At 40.4% G+C, this 25,000-nt stretch overlaps 1 protein-coding gene and 1 non-coding gene across 2 annotated transcripts in view; one reads left to right on the top strand and one right to left on the bottom strand.

Moving 5' to 3' along the window:
• Positions 1 to 25,000, top strand: part of Tat (Tyrosine aminotransferase) — a 96,096-nt gene that overhangs the window by 426 nt on the left and 70,670 nt on the right. The window lies entirely within an intron of this gene.
• LOC145394298 (5S ribosomal RNA) lies at positions 23,640 to 23,758 on the bottom strand. Its single transcript, XR_013896371.1, has one exon. It is a non-coding gene; the product is annotated as a 5S ribosomal RNA (ribosomal RNA).

Here is a 25,000-nt window from a genome sequence, read left to right as displayed (position 1 = left end):
TTCGTCTATCTATATATATCTATTTATTCATTTACCTGTCTGTGTACTTACCTATCCATTAATTTACCTACGTACCAATCTACCTACCAACCTACCTACCTACCTCTCAATCTATATACATACATACATACAATCGGTGAAGCAGTAACATGACAGGATGAACCTCTCTCTATACAGAATATGGAAAATGATGAGCCATGGTATTATCACATTAAAAAAAAGCTTAGTTTAAATATATACAGGCAGGCAGACACACGTACATGAATCAGAAGTGTGTGTGTGTGTGTGTGTGTGTGTATGTATGAGTGCTTATACACACATTCGACTGAGTTACCGCAGTCTCAATTCCTTCATTTGCACGTCCTCATTCTGAAATAATTACAGGGATGAATTCAACAATATGACATGGCCTTAAAATTAAAATGACACTTAAAATTTGGGTTTCTGATTAAGGAGCCATTATTTCAACCCTCTCACGGTCGGGACAACTTTATAATGAGGACCACGCTCAATTCAGACGATTTTATTCAGCTGAGAGCAAGACAGGGCAGCCTGAAAATATTAATACAATCACCATTAAGCACCTCACGGTCCGACGGCTCTAGTAGGTCATAGGGTCTTAGGTGCTGATAAATTCCCTCGTCAGTTCATCTCAAGGAATCCGGTACAAGGAAATACAGGATCGCTCCCTATCCCCCGAAAGACGGATGGTGGACTGAAGGAAAGGGTTAATTTCAGCCTGCAGTCCACTGAGTATAGATCAAGATTAGCCTGGGATTGCAACTACTACTTCTACTACTACTATTAACGACCATCATCAAACCATCAACACTACTACTACTACTGTTCACCACTACACTACCACCATCACTACTACTATTACTGCTACTACTACTACTACTACTACTACTACTGCTTTCGCCACTACTACTACTACTACTGCTACTATTATTACTACTGCTACTACTACTACTACTACTACTACTGCTACTACAACTACTACTACTCCTTCACTACAACGATATATACTTTCCACTGCCACACAGATTTATTATGCATAGGTAGAATTTCTCAGTAATAAATGGGGTAACGAGAAACTAGCAAAGTCCTCCAGTTAGATAAGTCTCCCCTAAACTGAATAAAAAAAAAAACGCTCACAGAAAACGGGAGTGAAAACAATAGGTGTTCGAGGTGAAGGGGTAAATATTGATAGCTGAGGGGAATATAAAACGTGAGAGAGAGAGAGAGAGAGAGAGAGAAACAGGAAAATACGCAAAAACTTCAATAAACTTAAGAAATACTGACGGAATTAAAACTGCATTTCTTACATTAACCGAGAAAAAAAATGAAAATTCTGAGTGGAAGATGAGGTCTAATTAGGAGGAAATTATCTAAAAAAAAATCTAAAATCCAATTAACTTCATACTTCTCTCTCTCTCTCTCTCTCTCTCTCTCTCTCTCTCTCTCTCTCTCTCTCACTCTCTCTCTTACCGCCGAATTTTGCACTTCCGCCTCCACACCTGTCGAGAAAAATTATCCTCATGTTTTTGGCTGACATTTTAATTAAGGTATTTATACATTTAATTCAGGTGTCGCATTATTTATTTATTTATTTATTATTTAATTATTTACTTATTTTGCTATCATTAGACGATTTTATCCAGCTTAGAAGAGACTTAGAAATGGGAGGAGTTTACAAAAATGGGAGGGGTTGCTAGAAATGGGAGGAGTTACTAGAAATGGGAGGAGTTATAAGATATGGGAGGAGTTACTAGAAATGGGAGGAGTTATCAGAAGTGGGAGGAGTTACAAGAAATGGGAGGAGTTACTAGAAATGGGAGGAGTTATTAGAAATGGGAGGAGTTATCAGAAATGGGAGGAGTTAATAGAAATGGGAGGAGTTATCAGAAATGGGAGGAGTTAATAGAAATGGGAGGAGTTATAAGAAATGGGAGGAGTTACTAGAAATGGGAGGAGTTAGATAGTCTTCACAAACTTTTTTTCACATCTACTCGTCCTCCTGAAGTTGAATAAAATCGTCTGGTGGTAGCCTGAAGTAATAATAATAATAAAAAAGGGACGATTCAGGCTGTAAGGGATTAAGTTTGTAAAAAAAAAAAAAAAAAAAAAGTCAAATTCTTTATTGTTTATGTAACTTATTATGCATTTTATAAGAAGACATTGGAAGTAATTTAAAATGATGGCTGGCGTCATTCATTCATTGCTACAGGTGTGAAAAGATGCTATATTCTGGCTAAAATGAGATGACAATAATAATAATAATAATAATAATAATAATAGTAGTAATAGTAGTAGTAGTAGTAATAGTAGCAGTAACAGCAATAGTAGTAGTAGCAGTAGTAAAAATATTAGTAAAATATAATCATCATCATCATCATCATCATCATCAAGAACATACGTGCATTTCTCCACGTTAACAAAAAATGTATAATCATCCATCCGGCAATTATATATATATATGGTAAGAGTGAGGGAATGTGAGTGCAAGAGTGAGAGAGTGGGAGCTTGAGTGAGTGAGTGTGTGGTGAGAGTGAATGTGACAGCCAATAGAATCTTAAGTGAGTGTGTGAGTGTGTGTGTGAGGGTATAGAGAATGAGTGTGGGATATTGAGTGTGAGTGAAAATGTGACTGACAGTGTGAAAGATCGTGAGAGAGAAAGTAGCACTGAATGAAGCAGAGTGAGTGTGAAAGTGGACAGGAACGTAAAGAAAGTGAGAGAGTGAGAGCGAGTTACACAGAACCTCTTACAACACACTTCCACACACATCTTTTCACTCCCACTCTCTCACTTGCACTAATTTACTATCTCACTTTCTCACATCTACACTTACAAGTCATGCTGTCGTTCGCTCTCTGATTCCTTCACCAAGATGCTCTCTCTCTCTCTCTCTCTCTCTCTCTCTCTCTCTCTCTCTCTCTCTCTCTCTCACGTTCACCACGAATCCCACTCATACTTGCATTAATTTCTCACACTTGTTTCTCTCTCACACGATCACTCACACTTATATTCACTCTTACTCACTGTCTCAGATTCACACACTCTTGTCTCACACACACTCACTCTCTTACTCACTGCCATTCACGCACTCTTACTCACTGCCATTCACGCACTCTCTTACTCACTGCCATTCACGCACTCTCTTACTCACTGTCATTCACGCACTCTCTTACTCACTGCCATTCACGCACTCTCTAACTCACTGCCATTCACGCACTCTCTTACTCACTGTCTCACTCACTCACTCTCTTACTCACTGCCATTCACTCACTCTCTTACTCAATCTCATACTCACTTTGATATTCATTGTCTCCCCCCCACCAGCATTATTATTATTATTAGTAGTAGTAGTAGTAGTAGTAGTAGATGTATTCAAATGTCATTATCATTGTCATCACCATCATCATCATCATCACTACTATCACGATTATCATTATCACCATCATCAATATTATTATTATTATTATTATTATTATTTTTATACTAGTCTGCCTACACATAAGGCAAACCATAACCACATATACTTAAATAAACCTAATATTTTACCTGGCTCCTTCATCTTAATAAACCAATCAGGAAAAATCTACACCTGAGGTCACTGTTACAAGCCTCCCTCCCCCCTTGCCTCACCCACACTGGCCTGGGATTATCAAAGGTGTGTGTGTGTGTGTGTGTGTGTGTGTGTGTGTGTGTGTGTGTGTGTGTGTGTGTGTTATGATCAATTCTTGGCTGCTTATTTCTGTTTTGTGCATTTTTTTCACACCTTTTTTTTAATCCAGGAAAATCTAGGTAAGGCTAATTTGTCAGTTAGTTTAATCTGTTAGGTTAGATTAGCGAAGAAAAAAAATAATAAAAAAATGATCGCCCTGGGAAAATCAAACTTCAAAAATAAAAAATTCGTATAGAACAAAAAAAATCAAACTCAAAAAATCGTATACAGACCGAAAATCTCCTTGGTTACTAGCGGAAAATTATTGTCACAGTTGTTAATTGCCTCGGATAAATAAAAAAAATAGTTGAAATTTTTACCATGTCTCCAGTTCTTCCTCTGAAAGTAATAATAATAATAATAATAATAATAATAATAATAATAATAATCTAAATGACGACTAAGATTTGATCGTAAACAGGTTAGGAAATCTCGCCTGTCTTGTCCTCGCTCCACCTGTCGTGTCCTCGTTCCACCTGTCGTGTCCTCGTTCCACCTGTAGTGTCCTCGTTCCACCTGTAGTGTCCTCGTTCCACCTGTCGTGTCCTCGTTCCACCTGTAGTGTCCTCGTTCCACCTGTCGTGTCCTCGTTCCACCTATAGTGTCCTCGTTCCACCTATAGTGTCCTCGTTCCACATGTCGTGTCCTCGTTCCACCTGTCGTGTCCTCGTTCCACCTGTAGCGAAGACCATGTTACGGCTGTTCCTCCTTTCCACGGCACTTCTTCGTGACTAGCATCATATTCTAGTGTTTATATACTGTTACAGATCATCACTGAAGAAGGAGAGATGGCAATTTTAGGCCAAGTTAAAGTGAAGAGAGTATAGACGGTCAGAAGCTCAGCACACACACACACACACACACACACACACACACACACAGGCTGGCAATGAGAAGGTCAGTGGATCATGCAAGTTGCCCCCTTTCAACAAGCCAGCAGACTCCACATGCACCTGTGATCAATAGTCCCTTTACACATCGTGGGTTTCCAGATGACTGAGGCAGATCCCAACACCTCCAGCCCACGTAAATATTGCTGGTAAATACACCTTTGTGAGAGTGTAAAAGAAGTGTAAATTGTAACTGTGAAAGCCAGGGTACACCAATAATACATCATACAACATTATACTAAGCGATACTGAACCACACAGCACAGCACACCACACCACACCACACAGCACACCATATATACTGTAACAGCGACCCCACACCATACCACACCACACAGTACTGAACCACACACCACAGCATACCATACCGTACTCCACACACACACACACCACACCATTCCACACACACCACACCACACCATAACACCACACCACACCAATCTTAAATCGCTATGAGAACACCATCGCACCCTGTAAGATATAAACAAACTCAGATATACCCCAATAAAAATGTACAGTATATTTTATTGACCTATCTATCCACGCAAGATAATACGATACCTGCCTATCTATCTATCTATTAATCTGGCTGTCTATCGGGTATCCATCCTTTTCCTTTTACAAATATTTCCACTAATCTCATGTATATGCATATGCGGACACACACACACACACACACACACACACACACACATCTATATTTTTAAAATTTAATCTCCTATAATCCTGTGTGTGTGTGTGTGTGTGTGTGTGTGTGTGTGTGTGTGTGTGTTAGAGGATCTTTAGCCAACATTTTAACAACAAGCTATTTACACAGAAGATGAACACAATGGATGTTTTTACGTTGCTCCCTTAAATAAAAAAATAAAAAAATAAATAAACATGGCTAGATAAATAGATAGACAGATAGATGGATAGATTTACACAGATCTAAAGCTTTCTATTGTAGGCCGATGTATGACCTACCTGAGCTCATTCTCACCAGGTCAGTGCCGATAAAGGTCATCTCTAACACAGGTATTTCCAATTATATCAGCCAGGTGTGGTGTAGGTTAGTATACCTGCCCTAGTGAGGTGTGGTGTAGCTTAGATTAACCCTCTCACCCTCACGACCTCTCTGGTATTGAATTCCAGTTAAGGCCAGACGATTTTATTCAGCTGAGAGCAAGGCATAGGTACACCTGTGTGTTAATACTGTCACTAGCCCTTTCACGGTTGGGACAAGTTTAGCATTTTTATTCCAGCCAATGCCATACGATTATATACAGCTTTGAATGAGGTATAAGACGCTGAGAATGTAACGATAATCCTATTCATTAAAACACACACACACACACACACACACACACACACACACACACACACACACTCACTCACTCACTCACTCACTCACCTACTCACTCTCTCTCTCTCTCTCTCTCTCTCTCTCTCTCTCTCTCACCTGGATAAAACAGTCTAAGGTGCGTTGGAAATGAGAGAGTTGTTCCCATCATGCGAGGCTTCTGTGGTGTTAGCTTTTATTATCTGCTGTTAGCTTTCATCATGGTATCAGTATTAACACTCTCAGGCTCCTATGACTCAAAGCTGAATGAAACAGTCTGGTGTAGGCTGGAATAAAAAAAAAATTGAGTTATCCCGACGAAGAGAAGGTTAACGTTCCGCAAGAATTACCTATACGCTTCCCACACCAACCTGGCCTAAAACTGCACCTCTCCGTCATGCATGCTGGGTTGCAAGAGTGCATTTGCAACGGCATATGATCATTGTCTTGAAGAAATGCGATGAGAAAAGGACGAAGTTGCGTAGTATTGTCTTTTTCTGCCACTGAGCTACGTGAAATAAGCCGCAAAAAGAATGAAAATCTGGGCCAAGTTGGAGTGAAAAGAGTATAGTAAAGAGGAGTTAATTCGAAGGCTCGTATCCTATCCGGTTAAGGAAGCTCCCTGACACCTCTTCCCAAGCGACTTATTTTGCTTATTACACCTCATTGCCGTTCTCCGTGTTACATAAGTCATTCCAACATCGCCGTTCTCTACATACAAAACCTGCATGTTGATATTAACTACCCGTATCCAAAAATAAATCGCTTAGGGGAAAGTGCTAGGGAGCTTGAGAATATGGGTGTGGGGTTCCTTCGTCGACCCTAACAGCTCTATCTATCTATCTATCTATATGTATCTATCCAAGCTGCATAATTCAATCTATCTATATTTCGGCTTGAGACTGTGATATTTGTGCCGTGTCAATAACCTTTTCGCACAATGACGTTACCGACAGGCGACTTTATTATTATTATTATTTATTATTATTATTATTATTTTTATTTTTATTACCTTTCGGGGACCTGTCAATGTGAAGGGTTAAAAAAAATCGCCATTACAATGTTTGGTAAAATTATTATTATTATTGTTGCTATTATCATTATTATTATTATTATTATTATTATTATTTATTTTATTTTTTTAGTTTTTACTGTTAAGGAATTTTGTTCGTGTGAAGAGAGAGTTCTTGTGGTAAAGGAGTTAATGGAATTTGTTATTAGTAAAGGGTTGAGGAATACACATACGTACATACATACATACACACATACATACATACACACATACATACAAACATACATACTGACACATACATACATACATACAAACATACATACTGACACATACATACATACATACAAACATACATACACATACATAGAGAGAGAGAGAGAGAGAGAGAGAGAGAGAGAGAGAGAGAGAGAGAGAGAGAGTCAGGGTTCCATGGCCTACGTTACGAAACCTGGAAGCGGGAGTTACGTAACACTAGTTCAAGGTTGTGTAGCGGATTTTTTTTTTCTTTTTTTTTGTTTCTATTATTTTCGGCGGTGGGGACAGAAGGAACTGCTGTGTGTGTGTGTGTGTGTGTGTGTGTGTGTGTGTGTGTGTGTGTGTGTGTGTGTATTTCGTAACAATCACACAAAAATCTATCCTTCCTTTCGTATCCTTTGTACTGATTCCACACAGAGCAGTATTGATCACGGCAGAGAATAACAGTGTGATATTTCCCAGTATTTCTTGGGGGGAGGGGTACAAATGGAGATTGGGTTAATATTTTTTCTCTTTTAGTCTCTCTTTCCCTCCAATATTCCTCTCTTCTGCCCTCTCTTTCCCTCCAATATTCCTCTCTTCTGCCCTCTCTTTCCCTCCAATATTCCTCTCTTCTGCCCTCTCTTTCCCTCCAATATTCCTCTCTTAACCCTTTTCCACCAATATTCCTCTTCTCCGCTCTTTTCCACCAATATTCCTCTCTTCTACCTTCTCTTTCCTCCAATATTCCTCTCTTCTACCTTCTCTTTCCTCCAATATTCCTCTCTTCTATCCTCTATTTTCCTCCAATATTCCTCTCTTCTGCCCTCTCTTTTCCTCCAATATTCCTCTCTTACCATTGAGTATTCCTCTCCTCTATCCTGTTTTCCTCTAATATTCCTCTTTTCCTCTGATATTCCTCTTTTTTCTCTAATATTCCTCTTTTCCTCTGATATTCCTCTTTTTCTCTAATATTCCTCTTTTCCTCTAACATTCCTCCAATATTCCTCTTTCCCTCTAACATTCCTCTCTTTTCTCCAATATTCCTCCAATATTCCTCTCTTTTTCACCGATATTCCTCTCTTTTCCTCCAATATTCATCGCCTTTCCTCCAATATACCTCTCTTTTCCTCCAATATTCATCGCCTTTCCTCCAATATACCTCTCTTTTCCTCCAATATTCATCGCCTTTCCTCCAATATTCCTCTCTCTTCCTCCAATATTCCTCTCTTTTCCTCCAATATTCCTCTCTTTTCCTCCAATATTCCTCTCTTTTCCTCTAATATTCTTCTCTTTTCCTCCAACATTCCTCTTTTCCTCCAATATTCCTCTCTTTTCCCCCAATATTCCTCTCTTTTCCTCCAATATTCCTCTCTTTTCCTCCAATATTCCTCCCTTTTCCTCCAATATTCCTCCCTTTTCCTCCAATATTCCTCTCTTTTCCTCCAATATTCCTCTCTTTTCCTCCAATATTCCTCTCTTTTCCTCCAATATTCCTCTCTTTTCTTCCAATATTCCTCTCTTTTCCTCTAATATTCTTCTCTTTTCCTCCAACATTACTCTTTTCCTCCAATATTCCTCTTTTCCTCTAACATTCCTCTCTTTTTACCATCTGTTTTCTTCTAACATTTGTCTCTTTATCCCTCTCCTTTTCTATAATATTCCTCTCTTTTTTCCTTCTCTCTTCCTCCCCTGATTCATACACGTCTCTCTTTACTGATGAGTCTCACTGATATGATGCTTCAAGGGGAAATGTTTATCCTGAAATAATACGAGAACTTTTGTTCCAAACTGTACAGGAAGATGCAAAAGTAGAGGGACGGTCAACAGAGTGCCCCTCATATTTCGGCATCAGTGGAAATAAATAGATAGACAGATAGATATATTGACAGCCAGATAGATAGACAGATAGATGGAACGATAGACAGACTGACAGGCAGAAAGATAGATAGATAGACAGATAGATAAATAAGTCAATCTTTTCTTGACTATCTCGAGGTCAGGGTAGAGTAATCCAGATCATTTAATTCGCAGGGGAATATCTTGCGGCCTTGTTGGCATTTTGTATATATAATTGAAAAACCTCTAGCCGCCTGACGGATTCGAACACCGGTACCCTCAAACATCAGGACTTGGTATCCCTGTACTGATCCTGAGCAGTATTTATCGCGGTAAAGACTAGACGTGATACTGATAGTCGTTCTGTGTCCATATGTCTCAGTTCTCGATATTTACTTCATCTGAGAGGAGTGATAATCAACGTGAATAAAAACAGTATTGACAATTGTATTTATGTAAAAATATCAAGAAAACAGGACTCCGTACTTTCTTTACCCCTGCACAGTTGTTGACTTTATACACGGGTTTTATTCGCCCCTGTGTAGAGTACAACCCTCATGTGTGGGGAGGCTCCACACATAGCCTACAGCTCTTCTCAATAGGGTGGAGTCAAAGGCTTCTCGTCTCATTAACTCTCCTCCTTTTACTTGCTCCCTTCAACCGGTGGCTCAATCGGTAGAGAGGTGGCCTGCAGTCCTTACGGACCCAGGTTCGAATCCCGGCTGGGGCAGGGAACAGTTTAAGGATTTGAATTTCATTAAATCAGGCTTTACTGATCTACCAGAAGACCCACCGACATGTCGTAAAAATACCCCGCTAATACCAATGCACCAGTCCTGTATGAGACAGCCCTAGCATGTATTCAATATGGACGGTGGGTGTTAGCGCCGAAGTGGTGACATGTAGAGGTGTATAGTATGTAGGAGGACTGCTGGGCCTTGATAGCAGGCTGTGAAGCCTATGCCCAGAGTCGGACACCAAAAAAAAAAAAAAAAAAAACTGTCTCTTCGCCGCACTGTTGCATCTTTATCTCTTTTCTATCGCTACTTCATTGGTCAATGCTCCTCTGAACTGTCTGCTTGCATCCCTCCACCTCTACGACGGGCGCGTAGCACTCGTCTAGCAAAAAACTCTCATCCCTTTTCTGTCCAACTCTTTAATGCAAGAGTTAACCGTTACTCCCAGTCCTTCATTTATGCAGCAGGTCATCTCTGGAACTGTCTCCCTTTGTCTGTATTTCCTATTTCCTATGATCTCCAGTCTTTCAAACGCAGTGTGTCCAGGCGTCTCGAAATGAAAGGATCTTGAATTTGGCTTTCTTTTGTATTGTTTTTGTTTCTTTCTTGGAAGGAACGGTTAGCGGGCTCCAGGCCTTTGGTTCCTTCTTCCTTGCATTAAAAAAAATTATATATATATATATATATATATATATATATATATATGAGAGACAACACTGAATTTCACAACAATAGCGAATATCAACCACCGATCTAAATATCAACAGAAACAACAACAACAACGACGATAATAATAATAATAATAATAATAATAATAATAATAAAAAAAATCATGAAATTTTTCCACTTCAGGATGGGATAAGGATGACTGCAACAAAAACAACAGTAGCAGCAGTAGTAGTAGTAGTAGTAGTTGTAGTAATGATGATGATGATGATGTTGATGATGATGATGATGATGATGATGATGATGATGATGATAATAATAATAATAATAATAATAATAATAATAATAATATTAACAACCACCACAATAATAATAATAATAATAATAATAATAATAATAATAATAATAATAATCTAACAGTCAGCAAGGTAGGTTCCATGAAAACCCGTAAATTAGCAGGTATAGTCAGCAGGTATTTTCCCACACGCCAGTAACACTACATTAACGCTTAAGGCCACGCGTCTTTCTGCAGGGTTCCTTATGGGGTTATTTTTGTACCAGAAATATACCAAAATAAAGCACATGTATAGCTTCTTCCTGTGCAAAAGCAGACATGGAAACTGTATACCCAATCCCGCGATATTTTATGCCGATTTCGTTGAGGTCTATGTGCTTACCTTAACTTATTTTTATTTATTTATTTATTTTTTTTTTTGGGTGGTCAGGCTCCTCAAATATCGCATTACGGATGAAAGTTCATTGTGCAAGATGTACTGAGATATCAAAACCTAATCTGTCCTCCTTTCACTATTTCTGAGAATTATTAATTAGATGAGAAAGCTGGTCCCACTATAAACCATGGTTGTAAAATTGTATACGGTAGTGGAAGACCTTCCCATTAACCAGACGAACTCACCTGGGAAGTATCATTCAAGTCCATCAAATAGCCTAGGAGTTATGGCGCGAACGTCATCATCATCATCATCATCATCATCAGCCGCGTGAGTGTCCACTGAAGGACCGGCCTATCCCGACTGAAGTGGGGACGGTACAGCCAATGTATCTCTACCAAGTGGCTTAGGATGTCTGATAGAGATTGTATGTAGGGTGAGAAGTGCTTGTAAGTGTGACTGTAGTGCTGGAGTGGCTTTGGATGTGTGTGTAATCTGTGAACCAAGTGTAATCGGTCCGCGCAAGCCGACTGGGTGTAAGCATACTTTATAATATGGAACGTTGGTTCAACCACAGCACCCCTTGTGTCCGCCAAAGCAGTATGTGGCCAGGAAAACACTCTCAAAGTTTCTTACCCTGGCGGGGCGCAAACCCTGCTTCTCCCATGTACGAAAACGCAACTTTACCACTGTACCACAGAGGCTCCATATATATATATATATATATATATATATATATATATATATAGGGAGAGAGAGAGAGAGAGAGAGAGAGAGAGAGACAGACAGACAGACAGACAGACAGACAGACAGACAGATTGATAGATAGATAGACAGAGATAGATAGATAAAGAGGGTCAAAGAACGAAAGTCACATTAACCAATTAGAGGTGATTGGCAGGTGTGGATGTACTTTTGGCAGATGTGGATGTACTTTTGGCAGGTGTGGATTTACTTTTGACAGGCGTGGATTTACTTTTGGCAGGTGTGGATCTACTTTTGGCAGGCGTGGATCTACTTTTGACAGGTGTGGATCTACTTTTGACAGGCGTGGATTTACTTTTGACAGGTGTGGATCTACTTTTGACAGGCGTGGATTTACTTCTGGCAGGTGTGGATCTACTTTTGACAGACGTGGATCTACTTTTGATGGGTGTAGATCTACCATCCACCTGGATGATAAATGATAACAGTCAGCCCCATTCTATCCTCTTCAAAGGCGTAGGGTCCCGAGGCTAGTCTACCATAGTCCAGCAGATTCAGGGGTAGATGACCAACGTACTTCCCCTGATGACATTACGTAATTGAAGTCTCCAGCCACTCTTGAGGATCGAACCTGCAGTATACAAGGCCGGCTTTCCGATCGGGGCGTCCTGTCCACTAAACCACCAGGCGTGAAGTGTAATGTTCAGTATTCCCTTAATTATCAATATTCTCAGCTGTCTGCGTGGTTCCCTTATTCTCAACAGGGCAGTATGCATCGATCCCTCGCTGGACGGTGGGTGTTGGCGGTGGCTCAATCGGTAGAGAGGTGGCCTGCAGTCCTAACGGACCGGGGTTCAAATCCCGCCGGGGCAGGGAACAGTTTAAGGATTTGAATTTCATAAATATCAGACTTTACTGATCTACCAGAAGACCCGCCGACATGTCGTAAAAATACCCCCGCTAATACCAATACACCAGTCCTGTATGAGACAACCCTAGCATGTATACAGTATGGATGGTGGGTGTTGGCGCCGAAGTGGTGACATGTAGAGGTGTATGGTATGGAGGAGGACTACTGGGCCTTGAAAGCAGGCTGTGAAGCCTATGCCCAGAGTCGGTCACATAAAAAAAAAAAAAAATGGAGGTGTGTGATATGTAGGACGACTGCTGGGTCTTAAGGAACGGGTTGTTTAGCCTCTGTCCAGAGTCGGAAGCATAAAAAAAAAAAAAAAAAAAAAAACAATATTCCCTATCAATTCACTCCTTCGGTCACCATAGGGATATTTTAAGTTACGCTTGGTTGTTTTTTTGAGTATGGATACATTTCATATTCAAGTATGTTATATCCACACTTTTTATTATTATTATTATTATTATTCATTCATCATCCAATCCTACGTTGCCCCATGAGGAGCGTAGGAGCCCGGGGCTAGGCAAGTTGGTCCTGACATTTAAGATTAGAGTGACCAGCCTCACTCATCCCTGAGTGGCATTACGTGAGCAATCAACCCCAACCATCCCTTGGATATAAACCTTCATCGGCTCAATCCGATTGGAGTGCAATAATTACCCATTAAACTACCAGGCGCCAAAATTTGGTTATATGGTTACCACCCAGCGTAGTAAATGGTTTCCTGGTGTACAGGAAACCATTTGGCTTGTCACCTAAGTCACCCACAGGCAGAAGTAAGAGGAAAAAATGAAGGAAAGAAAGACAGAAGAGGGAGTCTAAAGTCACCCATAGGCAGAAGGACGAGGAAAGAATGAAGGAAAGAAAGACAGAAGAGGATGGAAGGAAAGAAGGATGGAGGAAAGGAAAGGGCAGACACCCAAGAGCAGCACTACATCGAGTGAGTGGATGGTGAGCGCCCCTACCTATCACAAATTATTATTATTACTATTATTACTATTATTATTATTGTTGTTGTTGTTATCATCATTATCATTATTATTATTACTACTGCTACTACTACTACTACTACTACCTTTAAGCCCACATGAGACCTCTTATAATGGAAGAATAATTCAGAGGCAAATTCAACCCCTCCACCTCGAAAACCGTCCCGTGAGCTGAGTAAAAATCTCTTGGAAAAACACCAGCCGTCATCTCACAGAAAATATTAATCAACTTCACAACCAGTTTCAGATTTTACCAAGTAGATTTAACTCATCTATAGAAATTCTCGGGCATAGTTTACGATTTCGAAAAAGGAAATGTACGTAAGCAAGAATCCTGAAATTACAGAAAAAAAAAAAAAAAAAAAAAAAAGAGAGAGAGAGAGAGAGAGAGAAAGAAAGATCAGCTCTGTATGTGCGTGAGAAAACTTGCATTACAAAAAAAAAATGACAACTGAAGTAACGGTAACAGGAGATTAGGTAACAGGAACATGAGATTAGGTAACGGTAACAGAAGATTAAGTTACAGTAACAGGAGATTAGGTAACAGTAACAGGGGATTAGGTAACAGTAACAGGAGATTAGGTAACAGTAACAGGAGATTAGGTAATGGTAACAGGAGATTAGGTAACAGTAACAGGAGATTAGGTAACAGTAACAGGAGATTAGGTAACGGTAACAGAAGATTAGGTAACAGTAACAGGAGATTAGGTAACAGTAACAGGAGATTAGGTAACGGTAAGATGCATTTGATAGGGTTCTCTCTCTCTCTCTCTCTCTCTCTTCCATTCCTCCCCTTCCCTCAGGTCTTCCCCCTTCCCCTTCCTCCCTCACCCCCCCTCTCCCACTTTTTTCTATCCTTCCCTCAACCCCACCTCTCCCTCTCCCCCCCTCTCTCTCTCTCTCTCTCACACACACACACACACACACACACACACACACACACACACACACACACACACAAGGAGAAATTCAGAGCACGGATAACACCGGAAACCACAAACACTAACATAAAAACTCACAGAAAAACACCCATTACACAAAACAGTGGCAAGTCATTCCCCTGGTTTTACAACACACACACACACACACACACACACACACACACACACACACACACACACACACACACACACACACACACTCACACACACACACACACACACACACACACACGAAGTCACGTAAATGTTAACTGGCTCAAAACGATTAGTCATTTCTTTTTTTTTCGTTTTTTCACATATACAAAATTCTGTCAAGTCATTTTCCTCGTTTTATAAGACAAAAAAAAATAATAATGTAAAATAGTTCAATACGATGACGTCATTAACATTTTTTGATTTGTTTTTTTATTTTTTTTATTTCCATTTTTGACTTTAATATTCATGGCAAATCAATCTCTTAATTTTATGATCCCTTAAATTTAAAGTTCCTTAAATGTCGATTACCTCAATATAATTACTTTTTTTTATATTTTTTCTCGTTTTTTTTTTTATTTTTCGGTTTTCTCTTCATTTTCATTTTTAAAGTATATGTCAACTCCTTCCAAGAATATATTTTTTTCTTCTCCCATCAATCAATTTTACTCAGGTGGAGAGAATTTCCGAACTGAAGGGGTTGATAATATGCTACGTTCATTAATATCTGGGAGTTCTGCTGATAAAATTGTCTTTATTATTATTATTATTATTATTATTATTATTATTATTATTACTACTACTACTACTACTACTACTACCATTCTTCTTCTTCTTCTTCTTCTTATTATTATTATTATTATTATTATTATTGTCACTTCATTCTTGCAATCTCCAGACGATTTCCTCAAGCTTAGGACAGATTTTCGAACTAGAGGGATAAATACACCACTTGGCTTTATTACGAAGATGAATAAAATCGTCTGGGAGGGTTAAGAATTAATACAGCAACACGTCCTTATGGTGAAGAGATTCTGATGTTATTCTTGCTATCCACCACTTAGTCCCTTAACCTCATGTTTAAGGAAGCTCCCTAACACCTTTTCCCATGCGATGTATTTTGATATTATTCTTGTTATCTACCACTTTAGCCCGTATTATCTTTAAGGAAGCTCTCTAACACCTTTTCCTATGCGATTTATTTTGACATTATTCTTGTTATCTACCACTTTAGCCCGTATTATCTTTAAGGAAGCTCCCTAACACCTTTTCCCATGCGATTTATTTTGATATTATTCTTGCTCTCTACCACTTTGACCCGTGTTCTCACCTTTAAGGAACCTCCCTAACACCTTTTCCTAAGCGATTTATTTTGATATTATTTTTCCTATCTACTACTTTGACCCGTATTCTCATCTTTATTGAAGCTCCCTAACACCTTTGCTTAAGCGACTTATTTTGATATTACTCTTGCTCTCTACCACTTTGACCCGTATTCTCATCTTTAAGGAACCTCCCTAACACCTTTTGTTACGCGATTTATTTTGATATTATTTATCCTATCTACTACTTTGACCCGTATTCTCATCTTTATTGAAGCTCCCTAACACCTTTGCCTAAGCGACTTATTTTAATATTATTCTTGCTACCTACTACTTTGGCCCTTATCCTCATCTTTAAGGACCCTCCCTAATACCTTCTCCTAAGCGATTCATTTTGCTTATTACACCTTACACCATCCTCCTTTCGGGGGATAGGGAGGTACCTGATAGAGTGCGTTTACTCTTTGTGCAAATTTCAGTCGCAGTGACAGTACTACGATATACATAATTTCCATCGCACTTCTTCGTGACTAGATGGGCTAATGAAGGTCGTATCTATGCCCCACCTGATCAAACACCCCCCCCCCCACTCCAGATACGCCCCCGTTGGGTGAATTTCAGGGCTGGGCGGGGGGGGGGGAAGTTTGTTTTGGAAGTAATACTAATAGGTTATGTCGTCAATATGCACACAGAGAGTACCGCAGTGAGAGGCTTGGTGTGTGTGTGTGTGTGTGTGTGTGTGTGTGTGTGTGTGTGTGTGTGTGTGTGTGTGTGTGTGTGTGTGTGTGTGTGTGTGTGTGTGTGTGTGTGTGTGTGGTTTTCCCCGAACTGATACCTGTGACTGTATATTTTGGAACGCGTGACTGGTGTGTACGTATTTGTCCGTGTGTACGTAAATGCGGTGTGTGTAAGTGTACGATATTGTCAACCTTGCCATGAACGGAAATCAGTGACACATTATACATGACTGTCCCGTTATAGCTCTTTTATCTCACTTCCTTCCCCCCTCCCCCCTTTTCTTTCCTCCCTCCCTCCCTCCTCTCTCCCCCTCCCCCTTTTCTTTCCTCCCACTCTCCTCTCTCCCCACTCTCTTCCTTCTTTCCTCTCGCCTCCCTCCCCCTTTTCTCTCCTTACTCCTTCCTCCTCCCCCCTTTTCTTTTCTCTCCTTACTCCTTCCTCCTCCCCCCTTTTCTTTTCTCTCCTTACTCCTTCCTCCTCCCCCCTTTTCTTTCCTCCCTCCCTCTTCTCTCCTCCTTCCCCCTTTTTCTTCCACCCTCCCTTCTCTCTCTCCCTCCTTCTTCTTTCGTTCCCCCTTTCCCTCTTCTTTCCTCCCTCCTTCCTTCCTTTCGATTCTTTGTCTGGCTATCTGTTTTCCATCCCCCGCTTCTCTCTCTCTCTCTCTCTACTTAGTTACAGCCTTGAAGAAAAGATCAAGACACCTTAAAAAAAAAACACCAATTCTTTTGTCCTATCCAAGGCGAACCAAAAAAGAAAATGGGCAAATAAGAAAACGAAAAAAAAAAAAAAAAAAGTGACCCGTTTCACCAAATATCGTATCCTTCAAAGAAATCATTGTACAGTTAAGGACAAATATATCGATCCAATTTTAAGTCGAACAACTATAAAACACGCACGCAATTATCTGAAAAAATCCATTGGGCTTCGATGATGGCCTTACGGTGTTCCAAAGGCTATTGTTCACCATCTCTTAATTTATCAATATTTACGTTCGCAACTGTACATCATCTTCTAACCTCGCCCTTTTTTTGGGAGGGGGGGTGTAATCCATTCGACCGACACGTTACGAAAAACGAAATACAATGCTCAAAATGCTCCATAAGTACACACATTATAATTACAGACACTAATATATCTCATAAAATAGGATGTAGTGTCTGCTGGGGACATACACAGCTTCTCACAAGGCATATCAATCCACATAATGTTTATCCACGATCTTGATGTCCCAGACCACCAAGAATTCTTCACATATGATTTATCTCAATCACTTTGTACTCCAGACCACCAAGAATTTCATAACGTATTCAAAAACGTGAGGTAACCAGCTCTAGTCGGTTAGCACACGTGAAAGGAAATCTACCAGACACTACATCACACACACTCATCCTCTCCAAGCTGTATATAACGTCGGAGAGATTCCCTTCAGGTCACAAGGGGGTTGGGGAGCAGGCCCGATAACACGAGGGTCAGCAGGAAGCTTTACCGTCACGTTACGCTACGCTGTAAATGTACAATACACTCCGTAACCCAAGAGTGCCCTGCCTCACCTCGCTGGTACACAAAGGAAGGAGAGAGAAAGAGAGAGAAAGAGAGAGAGAGAGAGAGAGAGAGAGAGAGAGAGAGAGAATATAAAACTCTCCAAACAGCCGTAACACGTGTAACTTTTTACGACGCATTTACATGTGTACAGTACAGCTGCTTAATTGGCGCCCCTGACGGCCATAACTAGAACTAATTAGAAATAATATATCAACATGGCGGACACGTGGTAGCCATTTTTTTTTTTTTTTTTTATACTTCTATAGCCATACTATCAATACAACGGGTCCGATGGGTGGATGGATTGGTGGGGTGGGCAGGGAGGGTGGAGTGGGCGGGTAGGTTAGGTGGGTGGGTGGATAGTGGGTGAATAGGTCCATGGGTATTAGATGACCGGGGAAATGGGGCCGAGGGGGAGTGGCCATCCAGGGGTCCAGACAGTGTTGGTGCGCATGATCATTGAGTTGTACCTGGGCAACGCCGGGTACCCCTGGTTGGAAGGCGGGGGACAGTCTTCTTCCTTGCTATCCTTATCTCATTCTAGTAGTTCAGTTACTCTTTTATGAACTGTCTAACATGGATCAACTGGATTACTGCAGTTACCCTTTCTTCTTTTGTTCTCATGTTCTCGTGTTCTCATGTTCTTATGTAATGTTTGACAATTTTCATCTGTTATTTTTTAATTTCCATTCTTCAGGATTTGCTCCACTTTGTTTATACTTTATTGATCTATTGTTATTTGTGACAGCGGTGTTTGGGCTGAGGTGGGTCGTATGTGTGAGGCGAGGGAGGCAGGAGGTGAAAGGATGTACGGGAAGAGACGTACAGGACAGGGGGAAGGGAGGAAACACAAGGGAAGGGAGGGGGTGAGGGAAGAGGCAGAAGAAGGGCGAAGGAGAAGTAAGAAGAAAGGGAGGAGGAGAAAGGGGAGGGAAGGGATGTGATAGGGAGGTAACCTGAGGGAGCGCAAGAAGGGAAATGGGAGGGAGGTAGAGGGGAGAGGGAAGGATGGAGAAGGGAGGGGGAGGGGGAGGAGAGAGAGAAGGAGGGAGACGAGAGGGGGAGGTAGGAACATATGTGCACCTATAATTAAGCCCAGTTTACCTGTAATAATTCAATCTGCACATAATTTTCATCTCATAAGTAAAATCAGTTACGTAGGACAGAAAATTTCGATTGATGTCAAAATTCCAATGATTAATTTCCGGGCTCAGATGATGACGTATTTCTATTTCACCCTTGATACCACCAGACGATTTTACTCAGCTTTGGGAGGGACATGGAACTGAAGGGGTTAGAGAGAGCCTTCATTAGCCATTTAAGTGTGAAGGTCCTTGCTAAGTTCAGTGGAATCATGTGGTGGTGGCAGAATATAGTAGTAGTAGTAGTAGTAGTAGTAGTAGTAGTAGCAGTAGTAGTAGTAGTAGTAGCAATAACAATAATAATAATAATAATAATAATAATAATAATAATAATATAAACAACAACAACAACAACAACAACAATAATAATAATAATAATAATAAAGGTTCAGAGAATTTTCGGTGGGTAACTTCTGATCTCACTAAACTCAAAATCAAAACATTTCTTTTTGCGATATTCTACAACTATTAATTCTTCTGAACAAAACAGTATCTATCAACCTACATTTTCCACCATATATGACAGTGAAGATACCTATAGAAACAGGTACATTCTATCTGCTTAACCCCTTCACTCCGCTGACGAAAGATTGCGGACGCTAATATCGATACGCTTCATTACGATACATAACGTAAGATTGAACAATAACATTCGAAACCCAGTGATGAGGTCTTGGTAACTGAGGACATTTTTTTCAGGATAATGTGTCAAAGTTTCATAATTGTTCGTGCTGAAAGTGGAGCGATATTCCTGGCAACAACTGTGATTTTTGTGTGAATCAGGATATCACCGAACGATTTTATGTTACGTGTTTACTCGTTGTGTGCGGTACAGGCAAGGGGAATAGTAGGCGTGGTTACGTCCTTACCTGCACACAACCATTAACACCGTAAGTAATCAGTAACGCCTGTGTCTTCCTGGTGCACACTTACAGAACATTACTTATGCTGACGAAGCTGGAGGAGGTTATGTCTGTCTGTCTGTCTGTTTGTCTCTTTGTGTACATGTCATCGCAAAAACTAGTGGGTAAGTGGGCAGTGGGTCAAGGAAGAGTTGATTAGATTTTTGGATCCGAATGCATGAAAAATTAAATATAACTGGTGTTGACGGAGGTATGTGCTCCCTGAAAATCTATAACGGGGGATACCAAGACCGTAGAATTAACTATGTGAGAGCGTAAAAGCACTCGTCTGGCAGGAAAGAGTAACTACAACAATAAATCATAAGTCTTACTGGAGATGGTGAAGGTATGCATTCTCCGCGTGCTTATGGGACCAAATTCTAGATGACATAGGAGGTCTCGTAGCGCCTCTTCCTAAGTGATTTATTTTCTATAGCACACCTGTTTGCCCTCTCATACGTTCTTAAGAAAAAATTGTCAGAACTAAAAATATACAGATAACATAAGAGAATATAAAAGTAGAATATTCAAAAACAACAAACAAGAGAACAAGAGAATATCTATTATAACATGTAAAATAAGTTGCCATGGAAAAGGTGCCACGAAACCTCAAATGCCAACGAAAATAAGACATCCAGAAAAAAAAAAAAAAAAAGGCCAACACTTACGCAATTTCTGGTCTCGATTTTATTTTTGTTTTTCTTTTTATTATCGCCTTTATAGTTTTGTACCCACGCTTTGTACCTGTATGTGTGTGTGTGTGTGTGTGTGTGTGTGTGTGTGTGTGTGTGTGTGTGTGTGTGTGTGTGTGTGTGTGTGTGTTTACCAAAATAATCCAAATATGACCCAATAAATAAATAAAAAAATCCATTCAACATTTTATTTTACTCTTCTTGCATCTATAAAATTTTGGGCAGTTTTGGGAAGGCCTTTCGTAGTGATGAGGTTAGAATGTCGTAGTGATGAGGTTAAAATGTCGTAGTGATGAGGTTAAAATGTCGTAGTGATGAGGTTAAAATGTCGTAGTGATGAGGTTAGAATGACGTAGTGATGAGGTTTTCGTAGAGATAAGCTTAAAATTTCGTAGTGATGAGGTTAGAATGTTGTAGTGATGAGGTTAAAGTTTCGTGATGATGAGGTTAAAGTGTCGTGGTGATGAGGTTAAAGTGTCGTGGTGATGAGGTTAAAGTGTCGTAGTGATGAGGTTAAAGTGTCGTGGTGATGAGGTTAAAGTGTCGTAGTGATGAGGTTAAAGTGTCGTGGTGATGAGGTTAAAGTGTCGTGGTGATGAGGTTAAAGTGTCGTGGTGATGAGGTTAAAGTGTCGTAGTGATGAGGTTAAAGTGTCGTGGTGATGAGGTTAAAGTGTCGTAGTGATGAGGTTAAAGTGTCGTGGTGATGAGGTTAAAGTGTCGTAGTGATGAGGTTAAAGTGTCGTAGTGATGAGGTTAAAGTGTCGTGGTGATGAGGTTAAAGTGTCGTAGTGATGAGGTTAAAATTTCGTAGTGGTGACTTTAAAATTTCGTAGTGATGAGGTTTAAGTGTCGTAGTGATGAGGTTAAAGTTTCGTAGTGATGAGGTTAGAATGTCGTAGTGATGAGGTTTTCGTAGTGATGAGGTCAGACTCTCGTAGTGATGAAGTAAGACACAACCTCCATCAACCCCTTCACTATAAATTGCCTCCGGAGATGAGTAAAATCGTCTGGAGGCAGCACGAACAATATAAAGGAAATGCTATCGTAGTGAAGAGGTACTCCGTCGAATAACAAATATCTAACTCTATCCTTCTATCTATCTACCTATCTACCTACCTACGTATCTATAACAAATATCTATCTATCTTTCTATATCCCTTTATCTACCTATCTATCTATCTATCTATATATATGCACGTCAATGGATTATAAACATTACTAAATAATCGTTGGACTGAAAGGGTTACTCTGTCCTTTCCCCACCTCCTCGCATCTACGGACACTCGCCATGTTCTCCACGGCCTGGGAGATTGATAAACATTCTTTCTCAATGATATTCGTCGTAATTCACTCCTCACGCCCCAGACCACGCCAAACGTATACTGTATTTGAGACACTTACCGATATTTGGACTAAGACGCAAGCCGTGGCAAGGAACCTGGTCTACCAAATGGAGGTGCTGGATTCCTACAAAGTGTATGTACTGTACTGCATATGTAAGCCAGCCACACAGAAACTACTGCTTACTTGTGATCGACGGGTCTGCTCGGTCAGACACCCAGAGTTAAGCAACATTAAGAACAAAAAGTACAATAGCTTTTTTTTCTTCGTTCTTGCTAATTACATGCGATTTTATTCAACTGAGGAATAGCGTCTCGTACTGAAGGGGTTAATGACGGCCATATCTAACGTCATCGCTGCAATGGGGTTAAGGCGTCTCTCTCTCTCTCTCTCTCTCTCTCTCTCTCTCTCTGTTCAGTGGAGGTAGAAGCGACATTGGCTCTCTCCAACTGTGTGTCTGTCTGTCTGTCTGAAGGTCGAATTAAATGAGTCCTTTCCGTAGTACACATCACTCCAGTAGACATTAACTAAATCTCCATCCGTCCGTCCGTCTGTCTGTCTGTCTGTCTTCACTCGCTCTCTTCCAGCCCTATTTCATCTCCCCAGTTCTCTCTACTTCACAACCTCGCGCCTCTCTCCATCACCTTTATTCCCAAACTTGCACTCAGCTCCCCCCCCCCTCTCTCTCTCTCTCTCTCTCTCTCTCTCAAAACAGCTTCTCTCCAGGTTAAGGGCAACGAATTCTCAGGTGTAACACAGGCAATACCAAAGCAGGAAGTAAGGCATAATCAAGTCAGGCCTGTTTGACACGTACTTTTAACCTCTCTTCATACCTTCTCTTCGTCTCAGGTGGGAAGGAAACTGACAAGGATAGCACTACCATTTAATCCATCCTTATAATGTACCGGTATGTGTTTTAATGTAAGGAACTTCCGGTATTAGGCAGGAAGTTCTGGTAACAGGCAGGAACTTCCGATATCGACTTCCAGTACCTTGCATTCGGTGAATTTAAGTGTATTTTGGGAAACGAGAGTCTTTATATTATTCTGATCACTAAAATATTCTTAGACGCTCACAGTATTGATTTATAAAGTCTCAGTTACAAGAATATACTATTTTTTTAAGTCTTGACACATGATTATCTTGTACAGGCGGAGGTATTTATAGTTATGTAAGAGATGATTTCATTACTGTTTAATACAAATAATAATAATAATAATTTCATTCATTGCCAGACGCCATGTATCCCAAACGGGGTGGTCAAGGGCTTAGAGTTAATTGTTTTACAGGGAGGGGCACTAATCCTCCACCAACCCCACTTGACACGTAGGGAGAACGTTATGCCAACAGCATCTGGTGTTCCCAGGCTGTCACCCATCCAAGTACTAACCAGACCCAACGTTGCTTAACTTCGCTGATCGGACGGGAAGCGGTGTACTCAACGTGGTATGGCCGTTGGCATAATAATAATAATAATATAATAATAATAATAACAATAATAATAAAGTTGGTCGAAACTTAAAAAGAATATCAAATGCTCAGCCAAAATTAAAGGAGAGAAACAGCGTTGAAAATATAGGAGTACCAACTTGAGAATATGTCAGATTCTAACAACACAGCTCAGAAACTACCCAGAAAATAAATCGGAGGCTGGAATTCGCTAACAGAAACTTCGAAGGTAACAGCAAGGCTAGCATAATTACTCCTTTATACGAGACTCATGCAACCACATCTAGATTACGCAGTGCAGTTCTGGTCTCCGAATTTCTGTAAGACACCGTAAAACTAAAATCAATACAACACCCAGGAACAGAATAGCTACCTTCCCCTTGTAACATTCCCTATGATGAAAGACTAAAGATTACGACCTGTTTCTCTTGTTAAAACACCAACAAGGAGAAAATGTTATAAGGTGGTTCCAGATTCTTAGAGGTTTTGCCAGTGTAAACATATCGGATTTCTTCACTTTACACTAGATTTGCTAAAACGCAGGAAAGGCCTCAAACTCAAGGAAGTCTGGGTTAACCTTGAGCACAAACTATTACTTGAAAGACGTGATCAGCGTGGGGAACAAGCAACCTATTATTTGACACAAAGCACCACTGCACACACACACACACACACACACACACACACACACACACACACGTTTTCCACCCCTCCCCACACACACACACACCTGTCATCAACTGGTATATCCTAAGCCAGATAATAAAAAATGCAGAGAGAAAGGGGAAAGGGTATAGCAGTGACCCCTAACCTGACTTGATATAGCCTTGTGTGACCAGACATGACCCGCCAGGTGTGGGCAATAACATCAACAACGCACAGACAGAGGCACAAGTATTTCTCCAAAGTGTGACGAACAGATAGCGGAAAAATCGAAACTTATGAAACACACACTAGTCGAGATGAGGAATTTCAATGTATTTCGCCAGGTGTCAATTTTCTTCAGGGGGAACTGGAAAGATAATTGTTTCTTTGATTGCACGCCATTCATCTCTGACCATTCTCTCAGGACGTGGGGGTGATATTAATTCTATCTATCTGTCTGTCTCTCTGTGTGAAGGTGGAGTAAATCAGTTTATCAGTACCACGTCTAAGTCTACAGGAGGAGGCGGTGATTATCCTTCTGTCTATCTTATTCTTTCTATCTATCTGTCTATCTTGGTTCAACTGAGTGAGATGCAGTATTAGCTAAC

The sequence above is a fragment of the Coenobita brevimanus genome, chromosome 26 (assembly GCF_032717465.1).
Source record: "Coenobita brevimanus isolate Jiangsu-jjx chromosome 26, ASM3271746v2, whole genome shotgun sequence".
NCBI classification, from domain to species: Eukaryota; Metazoa; Arthropoda; class Malacostraca; order Decapoda; family Coenobitidae; genus Coenobita; species Coenobita brevimanus.
The sequence above is the reverse complement of the archived record's forward strand: the minus strand, read 5'-3'. Positions and strand labels throughout refer to the sequence as shown.